The sequence below is a fragment of the Podarcis cretensis genome (assembly GCF_951804945.1).
Source record: "Podarcis cretensis genome assembly, chromosome: 17".
NCBI classification, from domain to species: Eukaryota; Metazoa; Chordata; class Lepidosauria; order Squamata; family Lacertidae; genus Podarcis; species Podarcis cretensis.
In genome coordinates, this window is record NC_137187.1 from 29,962,966 (window position 1) to 29,984,826 (window position 21,861).

Consider the following 21,861-nt stretch of genomic DNA (forward strand, 5'->3'; position numbering starts at 1 on the left):
CTGTGAGACTGTACACAACACAAGTGGAAAGGCTGTGTGGCAGCTAAAGAAATTTTAAAATGTGAAATGGAGCATCTTGTGAAAGAAGGGAGGATAGTAATAAGACATCAAGGGAAGCCTGGTATATTTAGAACAGGTGTGAAAAAATGCAATACATACAGCAGTGTCCATACATACAGAAACAACAACAACAACAACAACAAATCTTTATCATAGACCAGCTTAAGGAGGGAGGGGTACAATAATTTAAAATCTAAAAACGTTTAAAACAAAAAGGAGTTAAAACAGAAAGTATATATAAAAGTCTATAAGAATCCAAAAAAAGCTAAGAAGGTCTAAAACAGACATCCCCAAACTCGGCCCTCCAGATGTTTTGGGACTACAATTCCCATCATCCCTGACCACTGGCCCTGTTAGTTAGGGATGACGGACTTCTGGAACGAATTAAGTACTTAAGCCGAGGTACCACTGTACATGCAAACTTCCCATGGGATAATAAGCGATTAAGAGCGTCACTTCTCAGAAAATAGCAAGGTGTTATCTAGCAGTGTCAAGAGCAGTGCTGAGGTCCCTCAGCAGCCTCAGTGAGCGACTCAAGTTCTTTTGTTTTTAATTATGCTGACAAAAAGGGACAAGCTCTTTTGGGCAACAGCAAGCGGTGGCACTGAGAGTGGGAAGCTCTCTGTTGATCCTGCCAGCTGGACGAAGGAAGACTGGCATAAGTCGTCCGTCATAAGCCTCTCACACTTCCCATCCGACACAAAGCAAACAGTGTGGAAGAGAAAAGAGCGGCCTTTGTGCCTGATGAAAATATTTGTGTAACGATGGGCCCTGCCATGTTGTTGTTAGCTATACCGAAACGCTTGTTCCCTGCTGAATGCTTAAAATGGTCGCTTTGTCGTCTGCTGTAATGGATGACAGGGAAACACAGAGAATTATGTTGTACCCTGCTAGCGCTGAATTTTTGGAATGTGTCTCTCTTTCTTCTTGTACATTAAGAGAGCTTGAATTCACCATCTCATTTGACAACCCACACAATTGCCTGAAAAAATACACGGTCTCAGGATTGTGCCATACTGGGAGAATTAAATTTCCCTGGCCTTTTGTCTCTCTCCCATGTAAGAAATGCGGGAAAAGCTTGAGGAACATTTTATAATTTAATATATATATATAAGAGCACAGAATACTTGCCATTTCCCTTGGCAATTGTCTGTGTTGTTATTCTGGACCCAACAAAGCATGACTGCAGCAGATCCATATGTTTAAATCCTGAGCTGCCCCAAGCCCCTATATAGGTCCTGCGCCCCCTTGGTCTCTGGCTGCCCTCTGTGACAAGGGGATGCTGGAGTAGATGGACTTGTGGCCTGAGACAAGGAGTGAGAGTCTGTTTTAATGACCAGGGGGCAGTGGGTTAAAGCATTGCCTGCCAGCAGCAGCAGATCTCCCCACAATCTGAAGCCAAGGGACTTTTCTCTCCTGCAGATACAAGAATGGGTGCGGAGTAGAGAAGTTGAGGAGAGAAGGATGCTGGGGACATAAGGACATATGGGGAGAGCTCTGCTAGGTCAGGGCAATGAGCCATCTAGTCCAGGATCCTGTTCTCACAATGGCCAACCAGATGCCTATGGGAAGCTCTGTAGCAGAGCATGAGTACAGGAGCATTCATCCCACTTACGATTCCTAGGAACTGGTATTCAGAGGAATACTGCCTCCAACAGTGGAATGAGAACACAGGTGGTACACACACACACACACACACACACACACACACACACACGTACATGTACATATACATATACAAAGGTAAAGGGACCCCTGACCAATAGGTCCAGTCGTGGCCGACTCTGGGGTTGCGGCGCTCATCTCGCTTTATTGGCTGAGGGAGCCGGTGTACAGCTTCCAGGTCATGTGGCCAGCATGACTAAGCCGCTTCTGGCGAACCAGAGCAGCGCATGGAAACGCCGTTTACCTTCCCGGCAGAGCAGTACCTATTTATCTACTTGCACTTTGATGTGCTTTCAAACTGCTAGGTTGGCAGGAGCAGGGACAGAGCAACGGGAGCTCACCCCGTCGCGGGGATTCGAACCGCCGACCTTCTGATTGGCAAGCCCAAGAGGCTCTGTGGTTTAACCCACAGTGCCACCCATGTCCCTATACATATACATATATATGCACACACTAAGGTTGCCCAACTCAGGAGATTACAACGAACAACAGGTCTCCAATGTTTGATACTTGTCAGTGGTATAATTCCAGATTTGGAATTCCAAATCCACCTTACTTAATTTGTAATTGCATTTTCTACAATGAAATTCTCAGTACAGAATACGAAACCTTGAGGCCTCTAGGTCGGGACCTCCAGGAGCTTCCTGCCCATAAGCTAGACCCCACGGAGGAATCAGAGTTCCTGCCCTCAAGGATGTGCAGCCAGGCTCTGGCCAAAGGGTTGTTCCTGCCAGCCTCTCCATTCTCCGCCAAGGGAGAAGAGTTGTGGAAGGCAGTCTTGCCCAGCTTGGTTTAGACTACAACTCCCATCATGCCCAGCAATCACAAGGGGTTGTGGGAATTGTAGGCCAAATCATCTGGAGGGCAGCTGCTTGGAGAAGGTGGATAAGGACTGATAAAGACTGGCTGCCGTCTCGTGAAGGCATCACAAGCGTTCTGAGATGCTGCCAGAGCCCTTACACCGCTTTCCCAAAACCCAGTAAGTGAGGAAACCTGCTGGGGGGAGAGAAGTGAAGTCTGGGTGGGTTTTTCCACTCTCCATTTATTTATTTATCCCCCCTCCCGTCCTGGCAAAGCCGTAATCGTGTAAAAGCAGGGCAAGTTGTGGGTTCACTGCACTCTGTCTCCAGGACCTGTCCAGGGTCCTGAAGGATCTGTCTCTGCACACTCTTGCCTTTGGGATCTTGTCCTTTGTTCCACTCCCTGATGGTCATTCTCCCTGCTCTGGCTATCTACCCCCCTGGGCTCCTTCTTGTTCCTCTAGATCATGGGTAAGCAACCTAAGGCCTGGGGGCCGGATCTGGCCCTTCTAAATCTGGCCCGCAGACGGTCCGGGAATCAGTGTGTTTTTACATGAGTATAATGTGTCCTTTTATTTAAAATGCATCTCTGGGTTATTTGCGGGGCATAGGAATTCATTCATTTTTTTTTTATTTTTTCAAAATATAGTCCGGCCCTCCACAAGTTCTGAGGGACAGTGGACCAGCACCCTGCTGAAAATGTTTGCTGACCCCAGCAAGTCTAGATCTCACCAGGGACTCATCCCTCACACAAAGCTACTAGGCATCAGCACAGATAGTGGTGTGTGACCAAGGAAGCAACTCTTTGCATAATCCTATTCCTCTGTTCTAGGATGCAGGTGGCGCTGTGGATTAAACCTAGGACTTGCTGATCAGAAGGTCGGCGGTTCGAATCCCCGCAATGGGGTGAGCTCCCGTTGCTCAGTCCCTGCTCCTGCCAACCTAGCAGTTCATAAGCATGTCAAAGTGCAAGTAGATAAATAGGTACCACTCCGGCGGGAAGGTAAATGGCGTCTCCGTGTGCTGCTCTGGCTCGCCAGAAGCGGCTTAGTCATGCTGGCCACATGACCCGGAAGCTGTACGCCGGCTCCCTTGGCCAATAAAGTGAGATGAGCTCCGCAACCCCAGAGTCGGCCACGACTGGACCTAATGGTCAGGGGTCCCTTGAGCTTTACCTTTATTCCTCTGCTCTGGTTCTGGGTACTGTGGATTTTCAGTGTGTAATAGTTGTATATAAGTATAGTGTCTGAAATGCCGTATTGGCCCCAAAATAAACCTCACCCGAATATAAGCTGCAGCTTTAAAATTGGAGGGCAGGGGGGAGGAATAAAGACTGATCATGGACTTAGGGGACTCAGTCCCTTGGGGAGTTGGGCAGCAAAAGCCAATCCCCCCTATAGAGAATTGCATGTGCCACAACAATTGAAATATGCCCAGGAAGATGCAGTAAGACATTACACAAAGTCCCTTCAAAGGGCAGTTATAACAGCAAGCTAATGGCAGTGAGCAGCAGGAAAATGAGAGGTCTGCGCAGTTGCTGAGAAACACCTGAAAAGGTAAGCAAACAAAAGTGAAGAGAGGAACACAAGAAGAGATGCTGCGAGATTTGGAGATAAAATGAAAAGGATTTCCACCACAAATTTCCACCGAGCCCTTACTCTCCCGCCGATTTTCTGCACAAACAACTGCTCATGCAAAAATATCAATTATGGAATTCAGAAAATGGCAAATGGTTAGTTTAAAACAAGGGAAGACATTTCGTTTTGGACATCTGTGCATTAAACTGCAGCGCTGCTTTTTCCACTTCAATTTGAGGCTTTGTTCATGCTTGGAAAATACCAGTGGAAAAAGAAATACATTCGGCTTGAAATGAAGAGCAGTGATGTGGCTTTGCATTCTGAATTAGGTTTCGGGACTTCAAAGGGTTCCAGAAAAGATACTCAGTGGCAGCTAATCAAAAATGACTGATAAATTTGCAACCTAATTGGAACACATCAAAAGTTCGGCAGCACCATGTCTTTTCCCCACATGCTCTACAGTTCTGCCCTCGCTTAGTGGAAGCAGCAGGGTCAACAATGGGAAAATGCTGTGAAGGAAAGCAATTTGTAATGATGAAACTTGTTTCCTGGGCCACAGGAATTCATCAGCTTCCATTCCATGATTCATTCCCATTCTGACCTAACTTTCACCTTTACAATGAAAAACATTCAAACTTGAACCTGAAAGGGCTTTCTCAATTGTTGATTGGCACAAAACTGGGAGTGTGCTAGTCAGGTAAGCCCTGGAACTACCTGCCTCATGATATTAGGAAGACACCTAATTCATTCAGTTCTTTTAGATGCCTACTGAAAAAGTGTTCCCCCCCCCCAGTGGGTGTGTTCAGACACCTGACCGGTTACATGTTTTATTATGTTTCATTGTTTTTAAACATTTTAAATAATAAATATGTTTTTTTCTTTTATTTTTTAATTGTATCTTTATTTATGGGGGGGGGGGGGGGTAAAAAAAAATGATGACTAAACAGATAATGGGGAGATTGCAACTTGTCCAGTGCAGGGTTGTGAACTGGTAGATGCTTTGGGGTTGCCCCATTTGTGCTAACTCCATTAGGCTGCAGGCTGCAATTTGGCCTAGCAGCATGTGCCCAGGGAACAGGGCTCTTGGACCACGTTCACACCATACATTGAAAGCACTACGATGCCGCTTTAAAATGTCATGGTTTCCTGCAAAGGATTCTGGGAGCTGTAGTTTGTTAAGGGTGCTGAGAGTTGTTAGAAGACCCATAACCCTCTCCCAGAACTACAATTTCCAGAGAAAAGGGATTGATCATTATATCACCCTTGGAATTGTAGCGCTGGGGAGGGAACAGGGGTTTGTTAGTGGTATTTGACAAGAGTCGGGGAGAATAGACAGTGAAAAAACATGCTGCTGTTGGAAAAAACAGCCCTGTTTGGATGATTATGACTTGGCTTTCTAAGCTGAGATGTGTCTGTATGTGTCACTCCTTTGCTCCCTCTGTGGTTTGTTCTATTAAGTCTCTAGTTAGCCATAGTTTCCCATTTCCAGAATAAGGAGGGATCTTAAACCACAGTTTATATAATAATTTAATAATAATTTATTATTTGTACCTCACCCATCTGGCTGGGTTTCCCCAGCCACTCTGGGCAGCTTCCACAAATACCAAAAATACACTAATATGTCACAGATTAAAAACTTCCCTGAACAGGACTGCCTTAAGAGGTCTTCTGAATGTCAGGTAGTTGTTTATCGCTTTGACATCTGATGGGAGGGCGTTCCACAGGGCGGGCGCCACTACCGAGAAGGCCCTCTGCCTGGTTCCCTGTAGCTTTGCTTCTCACAATGAGGGAACCGCCAGAAGGCCCTCGGCGCTGGACCTCAGCGTCCGGGCAGAACAATGGGGGTGGAGACGCTCCTTCAGGAGTTTGAAGCTGCTTCATTATCATGGCTTCCTCCAAACCTGCTAACTATCATTTCTTGGTTTAATGAAATGGGAAACTATGGCTAATGAGAAGCCTTCTGGTTTACTTGCGATTTGCATGAAGGAATGAGCAAAGGAAGACTCAGGTATAACTTGGCTTACAATAATCCAAACAGGCTCACTACGCCTGACAAACCTTTCTCAGCCAAATGAATTGAAGCAGATAATTCTGTGCATCCAAAAGAAGTGGGTTAAAAAATCAGCATGAAAAGGCAGAGAAAACATTCAGAAAGGAAAGGCCATTATTAGCAGTCGATGTACTATAGAAGATTGTGTTGCCCTTATATTCTGGCCCTTGTGCCTTTAGGACAGTTTCCTCAACATCATTTTAGCACTAACAAGTCATCTATCATCCCTATTCATCAGAGGAGGCCAGAAATAAAACGAGGTCACCCGGTTTCTAAAAGGCGGTTATCCCCCGAAGTACTTGAGGCTGCCAAGAGCGCGGCTGGCAGACCTTCTTACTAGAAATACTTCTATCACCATTACATAGTGCAGCCTGGAGGCCTCTGCTAAAGCCCCTCTCCCCGTCCACAGTTGCAGTTTTATAAAAAGTGAATTGCTCCTGCTATACTTTACATTGCTGTCGGTTGATTTGTAATGTTCAGACTTAGACGCAGGGGCAAAAGCGGTGGGGGAACAGCATGTGAGGAAATAAGTAACGTTGCCTCAAGCCAGAAATAAGAAGAGCATTTAAAGAGCTGCTTCAGCTGAGCAGGCCGTTTTGCATTTAGATGTCTAAATAAATAAGTAATTTTGAAAGTAGCAAAAGGTACCAATACTCTTTTGTGGCCTCTTTGAAAGTGATGGCACTGTGTCAGATCTTTCTAGTATTCTGACTGAGTAGCCCCAAGAGCTGCTGGACAACGAAAACAAGAAAACGGTTATTGTTGCCGTAGACAATAAAGTAATTATATTTAGCAGGGTAAACTACAGATATCGTCTGGCTTCCAAGGAAGCTCTGACCTTTGGGGCATCAACTGCATCCCATAACACACAACCACTTTTGCACAAACAAGAATATAAGCTGCCTCATCCGCCACCATCTTCAGCACCAAGCAAAAACATGTTGTATCGGCAGATCTCCTGCTGTCAAGCACACATTCTGTCCTCTCCAAAGCCAGCTCCAATAATTAAAGGTTTCTCCTTCTGAAGGCAGGGGATTAAAAGAAAGGAAAAGCAAAACTTCGGTCTCTCAAGGACAGTATTTTTGAAGGTGAAAGGCAAAACATTCCATTCGGTGCCTTCTGTTATGGATAAATGTTTGTTTTTCAGGTAGATTCAAGAGGGTACATGCTAAAGAAAGTGGAAGCAACAAAGCTTCTTGTCTGATGCCTGAATTAGCTTCCACATCTACTTTATGAAATGAGGATATACAGTTCAGTGTTTTGAAGAATCTCCACTAGAAAGATGACGATAATGATAATGTGAATTTTATTTATTAAATTATTTAGTAACTTTATTCAAAAAAAGGTCTCAAAGCAACTTAACAAGAAATAATATGGAATCGTAGACTCATAGAATTGTAGAGTTGGAAGGGGCCCCCAAGGATTTTCTAGTCCCACCCCCTGCAATGCTGGAAACTCAACAAAAGCGTCCATGACAAAGGGCCATCCAACCTCTGCTTAAAAATCTCCAAGGAAGGAGAGTCCGCCACCTCTTGTAGGATATTGTTCCACTGTCTAACAGCTCTTACTGTCAGAAAGTTATTCCGTATGTTTAGTTGGAATCTCCTTTCTTGTAACTTGAAGCCATAGCTTCATGTCCTGCCCTCCAGAGCAGGAGAAAAACAAGTTTCCATGTGACAACTCTTGAGATATTTGAAGATAGCTATCATATCTCCTCTCACAGTTTCCTCTTTTCCAGACTAAACAGACCCAGCTCCTTCAACCGTTCCTCATCAGGCTTGGTTTCCAGACCCTTGATCTTCTTGGTCGCCCTCCTCTGCACACCTTCCAGATTGTCAACATCCAGCTTAAGTTGTGGTGCCCAGAACTGGACACAGTATTCCAGGTGTGGCCTGACAAGGGCAGAACAGAGTGGGACTATGACTTCCCTTGATTGGGACGCTATAGCGCTCTTGATGCAGCCTAGAAAAGCAGTAAGAGTTTAAATCAGGAACTTTAAAACAATGTACAATACAAAATACCTGAAATTCTCATCCAATAACGTAATAATAAAGTCAAGTCCAACCACCCAGGGCAGCATACAGGGATGCAACACCCCTACTCAGGGTCCAGGCTGATTCATATGGGGAGAGGCAGCCTTTGAGAAAGTGATCATCATATCAAATATTTAAGTAATGCATTTGGCCCAGTGAACTTCATAGCCAAGTGGAGATTCAAACCGTGGTTTTCAAGGTCCCAGCCCAGCACTCTCGCCACTACTCTAAAGGGATTCTCACGTAGGTGTCCTTTTTTACAATAGCAGTTGTAATAGCTACAATAATTGTCAATATTAATGACTCAATCCCTATGAGAAGGCAGAAAAAGTTCCAAATAGGTAGGCCTCAAAGCTGGGCAAAGCAGAAAGTTGAGGCCAAGAATTCTCTTTCACTGTGTGTTCCCAACTTTGTGTCTTCCACTTAGCTGAAATAAAAAATAATAATAATACTTCACTGTCATCTTTACCTCTCTTTTTTTAGTGATATGGAAACAACATTGTTTCTGAGATTGAGCCCTTACATAAAACTGATGCCATGACTTGATTTGGAAATGACAGTGTTTATCATTAGGGTTTCTTTTTAATATATATATGAGGGGTGTGGGTGGCGCTGTGGGTTAGACCACAGAGACTAGGACTTGCCAATCAGAAGGTTGGCGGTTCAAATCCCCACGACGGGGTGCGTTCCCATTGCTTGGTCCCTGCTCCTGCCAACCTAGCACATCAAAGTGCAAGTAGATAAATAGGTACCACTCCAGTGGGAAGGTAAACAGCGTTTCCATGCGCTGCTCTGGTTCGCCAGAAGCGGCTTAGTCATGCTGGTCATATGACCCGGAAGATGTACATCGGCTCCCTCGGCCAGTAAAGCGAGATGAGCGCCGCAACCCCAGAGTTGGTCACAACTGGACCTAAGGGTCAGGGGTCCCTTTACAAATACACACACACACACACACACACACACACACATTGTTGGGCTTATGAAGGGTATTGCATTCAGACAGCAGGAAGATGAACTTACACAACAAATAAGCAACACAAAGCGAAGGTAAGCCTCCATCCATTTGCCCTGCTAGCACAGGACCCCCTAGTCATTCTTTAACCTTGGTCATCAAGACGGTATTCTCTCAAAGGAGCTTTCGTACACCAGCAAATGGGCTGAAGCTACCAGAGGTCAGTGAGCAGACATGTGGCCTTAAGAACTCAGAGCTGTTGACATAGGTTGGTTTTGACCTCTGGAGGGGAAGGCTCCATTAATCATCCAATTTACTCCAGTCAGTCAGGGCTATTAAGTGGGAAATGTTGAATGAAGCTTCTGCGGCCCGCTTGCTAAAGACTTGAGATGACACTGGGCATGAACCTATTGTGTCTATGGATTTTGATGTGTGTGACGCTCCCCACCACATATAAAATTTGTAATTAATTAATTTTGTATACTGCCCTTTACCCGTGGACCTCAGGGCAGTTCACAACATAAATTTACAAAATACTGACTTGAAGAACCCTTTTTCTAGAACCAAAGATTGTGGATTAAAAAAATAACATTTGGCATCCGGTAATCCAGACTCAATGCTCGGAACAGCTGACTGTTGCAACATACAATATAATAATGCAAATTGAACAGATTTGCATAACTTCTACTATGTTGAATTAATTAGTCTGCATTTCTAAAAGCTATTATTTAGCCTGATTTTGATCATTGTAGGGAGAGGCTAGGGACTAAAGAGAGTGCTGAGGTTCTGCCCCGACCATGGGAAATCTTGCTCAGAGCTCATCCACAATTCCGCTTGTCGCACAGATCCAAGTGGTTTTCTGTTTGCCCCACCTCTTTCCCCAGGAAAACCCGCTCTTTAGTGCTGAATCAGCACAAACATCAACCAGTGGAAAACCCAACTGGCTTGTGCTTCGATTTAGTGGGCAAGTTGGGGTTTTACCAGGGAAAAGTTACCTTTCTAGCTTCCATAAATTCACCAGATAAGTTATGCGATAGGAATTTTGAGGTCTGCTTACAACAGTTCCAAACATAAGGTAGCGATCGTAAGAGTTAGAAGCTTGCTGGGAAAGAATAAAGCAGGCATTTTCCGAGATATCAATTCTGCACCTAAAATGCTTCTTTCTTGTTCCATGGTGCCATGGAATTGTGACATACATACATAGATATCTTCTTCTTCTTTGGCGATCCCTCGTAGCCGAGTAAGGTTGTCTTCCATAAACACGGTTTTAACAATGAGTTCATAAGTAACTGTGGAGGCTAATTTGGGATCCACAGGTCCTTCCACATTGGGGACATTGGTTTTTGGGCAGGAATTGATCATGGTGTGGATTTGCCAAGGGTGCCTTCCTCTTAGGACGTTTCTCCCTTGCGTCCCGAGTTCGAGTGTCTTCAAAGCCCATGACACCTTTGGTCAAGGCTGTTCTCCAACTGGAGCCCCTTGCAGGCCACTGTTTCCCAGTTGTCAGTGTTTACCTCACCAGCAGCATATCTAAAGATGACAGGCTTCCTTTACACCTCATGCTTCCCATTACCACTTCAGGTAATATGATTGACAGTGCAATCCTATCCATCCCTACTCAGATCATATCCTTCTGATCACTGAGGCTTCCTGCCTGGTGAATGGATCTGGACTTGAAACCTGAAGTCCCAAGTTCTCTTTATGAGAATAAATGAGATCTGTGAACATGGACCCCAAATGTACACTAGCAGCTCAGCACTATGGATTCCAGGCAATGTCCTGTTGGTCTTTCTTTCAGTATTTATCACTTTCTCCTCCTGGCAGAGTTGTGTTCAATGAACCTGGTTTTTCAGCTCTTTAGAAAACTTTCTCTAAACATTAGCCATACTTGGCTCCATGCGCAATATGATAAAACTGACTATAGGTCCCCTCCCCCTCCCCAACCAGCCCAGTTAAATAGCCATACAGATTGCCTCTTTTCCTGTTCTGTGAATCCTGAGCTGTCTTCTGCATTTATTGGGAGAAAGAGACTGTTAAGTAAATTCCCCTTCTCCAGTCTCACAGTTGCTATGTGATCTCTGTCTGCTTCCAATCCACTTGACAAACAGTCTCCTTGAGAGTTTGGACTGCATTTGCATGAGCAAACAGACTTAACAAAAGTACTAATGAGCTGTGAATGTATTGTGTCAGGGACTTCTCATGATTTGCCAATGCCCCTTCCTCTGAAAGGAACCTCTCGGTGTGTGCCTACATGCCTACAAGCACGCACACACGCAGGGCAAATTGTTTGCATACAATTTTCCAGAGTAAATAAAGGCCACAGAGAACTCCCCCTGGCCAATCCCCTTTTATATCATTGGAGAGATTCCATGTAAGCCTTCTCGGGGATGAATGGTGGATTCTGCAAATGCTGCTGTGCTTCCTGGATATCACCCTACATGGGCGGATGTCAGCAGGGACAAAATGCCCAAAATGCAGTTGTGTGTTTTCCGATTGTTTTGTATAATCCATCTGTTGATGAAACCGGCCTGTCATTTATCAAGGCCTTTTTGTGTGTGCCTGTTTCCAAACAGCTGCATGCATGGCTGTGATTTCCTTGTTTATTATTTCCTCCAGCTGATGGAGTGGGATCAGATAACAACGGCCAAACTGTAATGTTTCTCTCCAGCACTGCATATGCCCATGTTTGCAAGACTGTTTCACAGAATTGCTGGCCAACTCGTTTTGTTTGTTAATTAGTGGCAACCCCAGCATTCTGGCTAAATTTCCTCCAAGGGTGCATGGCAGACAGCTGAGTGAAAAATCTCCCTTCTGCTTGGTTTGGATGAAATTTGGCACAGATGTATTTCATTTTTTATGAAAGCATGTTTCAGGCTGTGAGATCCAACAGCAGTCCCAGTTCTGCATCAAAAAAACACTACTAGATCCTGCAGTCAGGAAATGTTACACAAGCTAGGCCCCACTCCCCAAATTGGCTCTGGGCATGAGCTGGGGTTGCTGCTCATGTGCAATCAGTTTCCATAGTGCCGAACAGCTGTTTGGAGAACAGACGAAAAGAGTCACTCTGGATTTGGAACGGGTATGTACACCAATGAAATCCCCATTGCAGTCCCACACGCTGTGACTCCTCCCCAGGGAGCAAGGCCTAATCTAAGAAGATGAACAACCTGGACAAGACAGGTGTGGGGATTTAAAGTGAGTACCTCAGGTTAAGAACTGAATTCGTTCTGGAGGTCCGTTCTTAACCTGAAACTCTTCTTCACCTGAAGCGCCACTTTAGCTAATGGGACCTTCTGCTGCTGCTGTGCCGCCGCTGCACGATTTCTGTTCTCATCCTGAAGCAAAGTTCTTAACCCAAGGTACTATTTCTGGGTTAGCGGAGTCTGTAACCTGAAGTGTATGTAACCTGAAGCGTATGTTATCTGAGGTACCACTGTACTCAGACTGTCTTGCTCTAGTAAGCAGCTGAATAAATACATTTTCTTGCCTCTGCTGTTTCTATTTGTGAACTAAATGTCATCTACTGTACTGTTCACACTGGGAACAGTGTCCTCTGCGCGCGCCCCCTCTGCTAAGATCTGACTAAGCTCCTTTCTGCGGTTGTTGAGGGCGAGCGAACAGATGGATAGCGTAGAACGGCACACGCTGAACACAAGCGGCTATTTTTTGCATCCCTTGTCTGTTGCCTTTTCAGCCTGCCTGTCTCCAAGGGGACCCAGCTTCATTCCAGTCTAGAACAATGATGCAAAAATGATGGTGAGACAAGGGGAACTTCTCTGTATGGGAAGAAAGGATCGTTTTGATGAACTAATCCCAGCAATTTTCTTCCCACGCTTCTGAGATATGGCAGCATAAAAACACGACTCACATTGTCTTCAACACGCCTGCAGAGAGGCTGATTCGTCTTACAGATGATAGTCTGTCCTTAAAAAATAAATAAATAAATAAAAAGCATTTTAAATGGCAGGCATCCATCTCTCTCTCAATATGATTGTGGGCTTGTGTGAGACGGCGGATCTCTTGCTCCTGCTAAACAAATTGAATCGAAACAAAAACTCCATCCAGATTAGTGAGCAGCATTTTACCCTTAGACAACTTCCTGCCTCAGGGCCAAACATCTTTAGAGAAGATCCATGATCAGAGCTCCTATTACTTTCGTTGTTTGTCAAAAGCAGTCACAGGGAGGGTTTTGTTTTGTTTTTAAATGCCTCTCCTGTTTTTAACACTTGATTGGAAGCCGCCCAGAGTGGCTGGGGAAACTCAGCCAGATGGGCGGGGTATAAACAATAAATTATTATTTTTATTTTTATCTCCAGTTCAGCATCCTTTTCTCCCACTGGTCAGCCCAGATGCTGATGGGAAGCCCCCCTTGGAGGCAGAAACAGAACAGCCCTCTTCCACTCAAGAGGGCCTGTAGAAGTTCTTCAGAGGGGTACTGCCATGGATTTTTCTTCAATTTTTTTTTATTAATTTTCACAAAATTATAAACAAATAAAGCACACAAACAAACAAACATAAATCATAACCTTATTAAAATTACACTTATTAGCATTGTTAAGTGACTTCCTCACTTCCCCTTGGTTGAATTTCCATGCGTATCCGTATAATGGCTTTCAAAATTATACATGTTAAACATCACTTAACTTATATAAATTCCTAAGCCAATCTGTCACCTGCAAGCTATTTCCAATTAGTTTAACTTAACAAATTTAGCTAAATAATTGTTAAATTTTGTCCATTCTTCCTGATACTCCTCCTTCTTCTGGTCTCGAACTCTTCCGGTAAGGTCGGCTAGCTCCGAAAACTCCATCATCTTCATCTGCCATTCCTCCACCATTGGTAATTCTTGGGTTTTCCACTTTTTAGTTAGTAAAATACGAGCAGCAGTTGTGGCATACACAAATAATTTAAAATCTTTCTTGCCATGGATACTGGAGCATCAAAGCAGTAGTCCATAATAAGTAGTAGGCACCGGTAAAGGTAACGTAAAAGACTCATGGGTGGTTAAATCCAGCCAAAGGTGACTATGGGGTTGTGGCGCTCATCTCGCTTTCAGGCCAAGGGAGCCAGCATTTTTTCTCAGACAGATTTCCGGGTTGTGTGGCCAGCAGGACTGAACTGCTTCTGGCGCAATGGGACACCATGACAGAAACCAGAGCGCAAGGAAACGTCGTTTACCTTCTTGTTGCAGCAGTACCTATTTATCTACTTGCACTGGTGTGCTTTCAAACTGCTAGGCTGGCAGGAGCTGGGATAGAGCAACGGGAGCTCACCCCATCACGGGAATTTGAACCGCCAATCTTTCGATCAGAAGTCCTAAAGGCTCTGTGGTTTAGACCACAGTGCTACCTGCTCCCCTAGGGCACTGGTACCCTTCATAGGCAAGATAAATATGGGCAATATGATAAATGTGGACATAGACACTTTAGCTTCAGTTACGGTGGGAGCAAGAAGGTTCACTATATTGGGGCAATGCAGCGTAGATAAGGTCCCATAATACCTTATTGACCTGAATATAAGGCTTATATTCATGACCTTATGCTGCCTGCAAAGGGGCGCAGCGCCCCCCAGGAAGCAGCCCAGGTATTGTCTTTGTTTTCTTTTCCCTCCTTCAATTTTAAAGGTGCAGCTTATTTGCGGGTGCGGCTTATATTTGGGCCAATACGGTAATAGTTACCATGCATTCCAACTACTTGCACCCATGTGATCTTCTTGCTATACAAGAGGAGCACTGATCCAAGATACGATGCTGTGAGTCTTATCACTTGAGAAATGAAACAGGGCCTTGAACTGATAGAACCTGTCACCTTCTTTCTCCATGTTTTGAATCTGTGTGTGAATGCAGAGCTAATCTATAAAAATTAACAACTAGGCATATTTGATGCCTTTTCCGTGATGCAATGGGTTGCATTCAGCACTGCAGTTTTGCAGGTGTAGCAGATGTCCATGTGTACCACAGAACTTCTTTTACCTCTCCTGCCTCCTTTAGCCCCACCATATATCCTCACCATTGGCTCCAGAGGGTTGGGAGATGGTTCAGAGCAGGGGTGCCAACTGGAATAAAATATTCAAGGAAGCCCCACCCTTCATGATCAATCACATGATGTGGTGCACAGACACCATTCGAATGGCAATGCCCATTAACTGGGGGGGGGGTCAAATATTTCATGGGGGGGCAAATACCCCTCCACTCCCAGGAGTTGGCTCCTATGGTTGAGAGCAGATTTGGGGTTGTGCAGAGAGAGGAGAGAAGTCCTGTGTTGTGAGTGGAGCTCAGTTGACAAAGTGTTGGAGGCAAGCCACTACAGTGGTACCTCGGGTTACATACGCTTCAGGTTACAGACTCCTCTAACCCAGAAATATTACCTCGGGTTAAGAAGTTTGTTTTAGTGATGTATGGAAGTGAGAGCTGGACCATAAAGAAGGCTGATCGCCGAAGAATTGATGCTTTTGAATTATGGTGCTGGAGGAGACTCTTGAGAGTCCCATGGACTGCAAGAAGATCAAACCTATCCATTCTTAAGGAAATCAGGCCTGAGTGCTCACTGGAAGGACAGATCGTGAAGTTGAGGCTCCAATACTTTGGCCACCTCGTGAGAAGAGAAGACTCCCTGGAAAAGACCCTGATGTTGGGAAAGATGGAGGGCACAAGGAGAAGGGGACGACAGAGGACGAGATGGTTGGACAGTGTTCTCGAAGCTACAAACATGAGCCTGACCAAACTGTGGGAAGCAGTGGAAGACAGGAGTGCCTGGTGTGCTCTGGTCCATGGGGTCACAAGGAGTCGGACACGACTAAGCGACTAAACAACAAACAAGAAGTTTGTTTCAGGATGAGAACAGAAATCGTGCTCCGGCGGCGCGGCAGCAGTGGGAGGCCCCATTAGTTAAAGTGGTGCTTCAGGTTAAGAACAGTTTCAGGTTAAGAACGGACCTCCAGAACGAATTAAGTACATAACCTGAGGTACCACTGTATTTCCTTCTACTTCATGACAGAAAAGTAGACCACTCAGCTTGTTCTTAAAATACCAACCTGGTCAAAAGTGGGTTACCTTAATTGCCAAAATGCAACATTCGCCAAAATTGGTCTTCATAAACCCCAAGTCCAACAATCTCATGCTGAATGCTATATTTCTTTTAACTTCAGAAGTATTTACCGACCGCTGTGAAGTTCCAACATCTGCTGAAGTTCTCCATCGACTGTTCTCTGCTCTCCCCAGAATTCAGCCTCCGAACCTATTTTGTTGTTGAGATCCACCTGCCAAATGGCCTAGTTCTCCTTTAATGTGCATCTAAATTTGTTTATCCTTCTCCTCAGCATCTCATTTGAGTTTGCCACGTCAGGTATGAAAGAATATTCTCTCGAGATCATCCGCCATCGCAGCTAATTAACCACCCCATCCTCTGCCGGCTGTTTCTGAGATGGATTTTCAACAACCATCACAAATCTAACTTCCAATCTGATGATCTTACGTTGGAAGCGACAAAGCTTTCCCGCATCCTCTCTCATTAATTAATTCAAATTGGCTTGGAAATTAGCACTTCGGAAAGGTTTACAAGCTGGCTGAAGGGCCGTAAAACTTACCAGTGATAAACGAGAGTTTTCTGTGAGGACCCATCCAGTCCAATTTAACAGAAATTATGTTAGGTCCTATTGCCTTGATTAACATGTGCATAATAAGACGAAATGGGGAGTGCAGTGCAGTGGGGAAGAGATGCGCTGTCTAATTATGCAGAGGTCAGTAAACACATGGAAACAAAACAGTGGCACCAAGCAAAAAGACCTGTCTGTGAGGGCTGCAGTGCAAAACTTCAAGAGAGCTCAAGGTTGGCAAACACTGATGCAAGTACCGTATTTTTTGCTCTATAAGACTCACTTTTTCCCTCCTAAAAAGTAAGGGAAAATGTGTGTGTGCATCTTATGGAGCAAATGCAGGCTGCGCAGCTATCCCAGAAGCCAGAACAACAAGAGGGATCGCTGCTTTCACTGAGCAGCGATCCCTCTTGCTGTTCTGGCTTCTGAGATTCAGAATATTTTTTTCCTTCTTTTCCTCCTCCCAAAACTAGGTGCGTCTTATAGAGCGAAAAATACGGTAATTGACTGCAATAGGACAAAAGTAATCAATAGCAATGGGACACGGGTGGTGCTGTGGGTTAAACCACAGAGCCTCTTGGGCTTGCCGATCGGAAGGTCGGCGGTTCGAATCTCTTTTTTTTTTTTTTTTTTTTTTTTACAGTTCCTCATTCCAGGATTCTCAGGCCCATCAGCCTTAATCCTGCCTCTTTATTTTTTTTTTTTTATAATAATTTTTATTAATTTTCCACACATAAAATAAAGAACAATGTAACACATTATAACTTCATACTCATCGGTTCATAGCCTTTTTTCTTTGACTTCCCCATACCTCCCCATCTCTGCATCCTTGTTTGATAATTCTTTAGCAACCCTTAAGTCCATTGTCTTAGTTCCTTTTCATAAATATTTCTTAAGTTTTTTTTTTGTTTACTGCTGCAATTCTTTACTTCTTATCCCCTGACATCTTAACATTCCTCAATTTTACAATTATTTTTAAGATATATTTTGAAATTCTTCCAGTCCTCTTCCACTGTCTCTTTCCCCTGGTCCCGGATTCTGCCCGTCATCTCAGCCAGTCCCATAAAGTCAATCACCTTTGTTTGCCATTCTTCCAGAGTAGGTAGTTCTTGCGTCTTCCAATACTTTGCCAGTAGAATTCTTGCTGCTGTAGTGGCATACATAAAGAAAGTCCTATCCTTCCTTAACACCACTTGGCCCACCATACCCAAGAGGAAAGCCTCTGGTTTCTTAGGAAAAGTCCACTTAAGGACCTTCTTAATTTCATTATAGATCATTTCCCAGAAAGCTTTAACCTTTGGGCAGGTCCACCAAAGGTGGTAGAAAGTGCCTTCAGTCTCATTACATTTCCAACACTTATTATTAGGCAAATGATAAATTTTTGCTAGCTTGACTGGGGTCATGTACCACCGGTAGATCATTTTCATAATATTTTCTTTTAAAGCATTACATGCAGTAAATTTGATACCGGTGGTCCATAACTGTTCCCAGTCAGCAAACATAATATCATGACCTATATCTTGTGCCCATTTAATCATAGCTGATTTCACCGTTTCATCCTGTGTATTCCATTTTAACAGCAAGTTATACATTCTTGATAAATTCTTAGTATTGGGTTCCAACAATTCTGTTTCTAATTTTGACTTCTCTTTCTGAAATCCTATTTTCCTGTCCTGTTTAAACGTCTCATTTATCTGATGGTAATGCAACCAATCTCGAACCTTAGGTTTTAGTTTCTCATAACTCTGAAGTTTCACCCTTTCACCATCGTAATCTATGATCTCATGATATTTTGGCCATTTAGAATCCATATTAAGCTTTTTTACTTCCCTAGCTTCCATTGGTGACACCCACCTAGGGGTTTTACTTTCCAACAAATCTTTGTATCTAATCCAAACGTTGTACAATGCTTTCCTTACAATATGGTTTTTAAAACTTTTATACACCTTTACCTTGTCATACCATAAATATGCATGCCAACCAAAACTATTGTCATACCCTTCCAGATCCAAAATGTCAGTATTCTCAAGAAGTAGCCAGTGTTTCAACCAGCAGAAAGCTGCTGATTCATAATAAAGTCTTAAGTCCGGCAGGGCAAACCCCCCTCTATCCTTTGCATCAGTTAAAATCTTAAATTTAATTCTGGGCTTTTTGCCCTGCCAGACAAATTTTGATATGTCTTTCTGCCACTTCTTGAAACAGTCCATCTTGTCCACAATCTGCAACGTTTGGAATAAAAACAACATTCTAGGCAATACATTCATCTTAATAGTAGCGATTCGGCCTAACAAGGAAAGTTTCAGCCTTGACCATATTTCCAGATCCTTTTTAACTTCTGACCAACATTTTTCATAATTATCCTTAAATAAGTTCACATTCTTGGATGTTAAGTTTACCCCCAGGTATTTTACCCTTTTTGTAATTTCCAAACCTGTTTCATTCTGAAAACTCTCTCTTTCTTCCATTGTTAAATTTTTTTCCAACACTTTCGTTTTTTGTCTATTCAATTTAAAACCTGCTACTCGACCAAATGTTTCAATTAGTTCTAAAACTCTTTTAGTACTAGTGTCTGGCTGTTGCAAAGTCAATACTAGGTCATCTGCAAATGCTCTTAATTTATAATGTCTAACTCCGACCTGAACTCCTTTAACCAACTGGTCCTTTCTAATCATGTTTAACAAAACCTCCAGGACCGATATAAAAAGCAAAGGGGATATTGGGCAGCCCTGTCGTGTACCTTTTTCTATAGGTATTTCTTCTGCTACCACGTTATTTACAATTAATTTGGCCTTTTGTTGAGAGTATATTGCACCTATACCGTTTTCAAAACCTTGTCCTACCCCCATCCCTTGGAGATTCTTTTTCATAAAAGTCCAACAAATGTTGTCAAAGGCTTTCTCCGCGTCCACAAAAATCAGAACTGCTTTCCTATTAATGTCAACGTCCAGCAGCTCCAAAATGTCTATAATGTTCCTCACATTGTCTGACATATGTCTACCTGGGAGAAAGCCTGTTTGGTCCTTATGAATCTCATCTGCCAACACTCTTTTCAATCTTTTTGCCAAAATGTCTGCAAAAATTTTGTAATCCACATTGAGTAAAGATATAGGGCGGTAGTTTTTAACTTGGTTCTTCTCAGTCTCTGTTTTCGGTATAAGTGAGATGAAAGCCTCTTTCCACGATTCAGGTGCCTTTTTCCCCTTCGAAATTTCATTGCAAACTTCCTTCAATGGTTGTATCAGCCATTCTTTCAGCATTTTGTAGTATTTGGCCGTCAGGCCATCTGGTCCTGGTGATTTTCCCAATTTCATATTTTGAATGGCACCCTCTATTTCTTGTTCTGTTATTTCCTCGTTTAAGATCCTTGTACTTTGTTCTGAGATTTTTGGTAAACCGTATTTTCTGATGAATTCTTCTATTTCTTGCTCGTTGGTTGGCCCTTGTGCATACAATTTCTTAAAAAAGCTTTGAAAACAATTGTTGATCTCGTTGGGTTTGTGGATAATCTTTGTGGATAATCTCTGCAACAGGGTGAGCTCCCGTTGCTCGGTCCCTGCTCCTGCCAACCTAGCAGTTCGAAAGCACATCAAAGTGCAAGTAGATAAATAGGCATCACTCTGGCGGGAAGGTAAACGGCATTTCCGTGCACTGCTTTGGTTCGCCAGAAGCGGCTTAGTCATGCTGGCCACATGACCCGGAAGCTGTACACCACCTCCCTCGGCCAATAAAGCGAGATGAGCGCCACAACCCCAGAGTCGTCCGCGACTGGACCAATGGTCAAGGGTCCCTTTACCTTTTAATCAGTAGCAACCATGTGTATTAAATGGGATGCACATGAGTAAGAGGAAGCAAAAGCAGTTGCTGGGGAAGATGATCTAGCCCTCCATAGATATGGGGCAGAAAGAGACAAAGGAGCATGAAACACGGGAACTTCTCAGTGGTGGCACTGCAGCTTCTGGAAGAGTTTCTGTTTTGCCATTTGGATGGCTCCTTCGTGACAATCTTTTAGACAGGAATCAAAAGTTTCATCTCAATGGCCTTTAGTGTGTCAATTCTTGTGATGCTTTTAACGTTGTTTCATGTTGCCTGCTGATTTTCTTCATTGGGCCTTGTTTTATAATTTTGCAGTTCTGATGGTTACATTATATATGTTTCCTGGGGATACAATACATGTGTTGGGGGTTCAATACTGGTGTTCAGGAACTCAGGGGTGCTAATGGTCCACAGGTGAGGGGGCACATTACTTGGCTTGCCCCGGGCACTGGCAACTCACGCTATGCCACTGTAGGTGGGCAACGATACTGCCTGCACAGCATAACAAGTCAGAAAATCTTCCTGTCTGGACATTCCCTCTTTTGCCCCTTCATCCAGAGTGAGTTCAACAGGGTGTCTTCATTTACCCTCAGTGATCATAGAATCATAGGACTGTAAATTTGGAAGGGACCCCAGGGGTCATCTAGTACAACCTCCTGAGATGCTGGAATCACAGTTAAAGAATCCCTGGCAGATGGACATTGAGCCTCTGTTCAAAAACCTCACAACATGAGCCAGCAGAATTAAAATACCCCTGAAAATCTGCTTTAGTTCAGTTTTTGAAAGGCATGCATCTGTGAACTTGCCTGGTTGCACAATTATTTTCCTGAAAAGCAGAATGGAAACTCCAGATGTGGCTATACATCTGAATATATTATTTAAATATTTCTGCATTTAAATGTTTAAATATTAATGAATATTAATAGCATCACCACATTTTTTAAAAAATATTTATTTATACAACAAGGAAAAAACACACAAAAAAACACAAATACCAAATTACAAAAATAACCATAGACACATAATTTTCTTGGCAAACAATAAAACATCTATTGGTCTTAACACTAAAGACCCAACTTCCCATCTATTCCATATTCCAAATTCATATTACTTATTGCCAATACACATTTTTTTCATAATTAAACTTATTCTCAATAAATCTAATTTCTTCTATCTACCTAGCAACTATTACTGAAGTTCCTCGAATGCTGCAACAGAATTTAAACTACTATATTTATTTTTCAGATATTCTTTGAAAACCTCCCATTTAGAAACAAATTCCTGTTTTGATTTATTCTTTATTTTTTCTGATAAACCA